This window comes from Dipodomys merriami, unplaced genomic scaffold, assembly GCF_024711535.1.
Source record: "Dipodomys merriami isolate MVZ:Mamm:240054 unplaced genomic scaffold, mDipMer1.0.p SCAF_758, whole genome shotgun sequence".
Classification (NCBI taxonomy): domain Eukaryota; kingdom Metazoa; phylum Chordata; class Mammalia; order Rodentia; family Heteromyidae; genus Dipodomys; species Dipodomys merriami.
Window position 1 is genome coordinate 141,397 of NW_027206355.1, and position 2,379 is coordinate 143,775.

Consider the following 2,379-nt stretch of genomic DNA (forward strand, 5'->3'; position numbering starts at 1 on the left):
GAAGGTGGCTCAGTGGTAGAGCACTTGCCTTGCATGCGTGAAGCCCTGGATTTGATTCCTCAGCACCACATTAAAAAAAAAGAAAAGAAAAAAGCTGCAAGTGGCGCTGTGGCTCAAGTGGAAGAGCGCTATTCTTGAGCTGAAGAGCTGAAGGACAGCGCCCAGGCCCAGAGTTCAGACCCACTACCAGACTCCCCCCCCCAAAAAAAAGACATCAATACTACTATATTTGTTCAAAATTTCTTATGATACTGAAGATTCAATTGTAAACTGTTAACACTTGAAAATAACTCTTTTTCTTAGGAGTAGGAAACAAAACACAAGATTAATCCTAATCATTTCCAAAGACATTTATTTATACTACAAATTCACTCTTATAACTACAAAGATTCTAAAAATAACTGAAGCATAGTGTCACAAAGGGCATAATTTAACTTCATCATGTACATTCAAAGGACTGTGCTAATAGAAAACAAAGTTATACTAAAAATTAGCTCACGCAATTCACTTCCATTCTTTTATTCTATATATTTTAGTTTCATAAAAATTGTCTTTTGATAAAATCATGCATAAAAAGCCTATATACCCACTTACATTTTCAGATTTTAACAATGTTTATTTCAGAAATGTCTTTAGCTGTATAGTCAATGAACTGAAATAACACTAAAGTATTCAAAGGGTTTTCAGAAATTGCAAGACTCACTCTTAGATGTTATTTATATTGGAAAAGATCTTCAAAAAGCCTTAATTGTTAAAGTTGTGATAGTTACTCCCACAAAAGAACTATTAATGAAGAAACCTTTGTATGTAAAATACAACTTAAAATGCATCCACAATCTGGAGGTGACACATGCTTTTTTTGTTTATTTGTTTTTGCAATGTATATCTAACAAACATATCCACAATACTGTTTTTCAGTCAATATGATCGGATATTCAAACCTAAAAAATACGGGATTTATTCTTAGTGTGAATAGATACTATCTTATAAAGAAAGTTATTTTCAACAGAAATCCGGAAAGATTTAATCCACCTTGAGTTTCACAGGAATAACCAGAGTGTAATACTTGTTTGGTCAAGTCAGTCAAAATTACTCCATGAGTATATCTTAAAAGTATAGCCAATTTAAGAGATCTAATACATATTTTGTACTGACAGTCACCTTACAGCAATAACTTAGTACTTAAATATATGTGTATCTTCTTGCCTAACATATACAAAGAGCTGAAAGTGATCTCATTTATCTAACTTAATGTTGTAAATGCTTTAATTATGATGATGTTATTATTTGATGAATAAAATGTACAGAAGGGTGGTTCCACTGAAATGACAGTACGGAAAACTGATAAATAAAAAACATTGCAACACAGTTCTTTTCAGCCTCACTCTGTCCTCATTGGCAAGCAACATGGCAACCACACACACACACACACACACACACACAAACACACACACACACACACATATTTGCGCACATATACACACACATTTACATGCAAGGCAAATTCAGGGTTTATTGTACAATAAAGTTCAAATAAAATATTAGTGATAAGGCTAAGGATAATGGGTGTAGAGAAGCACCTAGAAACGGAAGTTATTGGTCTAGGAAATTCGTTTAACAGGATCCGAACAGAGAACTTCCCAAAAATGCAAAAAGACAGGCCTATTCAGATACAAGAAGCTTTTAGAATTCCAAATAGACCAGAAAAGAAGAGGACATCCCACCTTCACATTACAATCCACACAGGATCAACTCAGACCAAGAAAAGATACATAAAGCTGTGAAGGAGAAAACCAATTAGAATCACATCAGATTTCTCAGCAGAGACAATCAAAGCAAGAAGAACCTGGAATGATGTATCCCATGCCCTAAAACCAAACAACTATCAACCAAGAATACTGTACCCAGCTAAACTCTCCTTCATAACTGAAGGCCAAATAAAAACCTTCCATAGCAAAGAAAAATTGAAACAATACATCTCCACCAAACTGCAAAAGATTCTTAAAGATGTCCTACACATAGAAAACCAACAAGACCACAATAAAGGCCAAAAACTGCACCCAAAGTGAGAATCCAAGAACCATAGAAAGAACCCAGTTTTCGCAGCCCCGAGAAGGTGGATAACATGGCAGGAAGTGCCAAATACCTCTAAGTCCTTTTTATCAACATTAACGGACTTAACTCTCCAATTAAGCGACATAGACTGTCTAGTTGGATTTAAAAAAAGTTCCTTCTATCTGCTGCCTTCAGGAGACACATCTTGCACATAAAAACAAACACATTTTCAATGTTAAAGGATGGAACAAAATCTACCAAGCAAATGACCCCCATAAACAGGCAGGAATTGCAATCCTAATATCAGATAAAATAGACTTCATA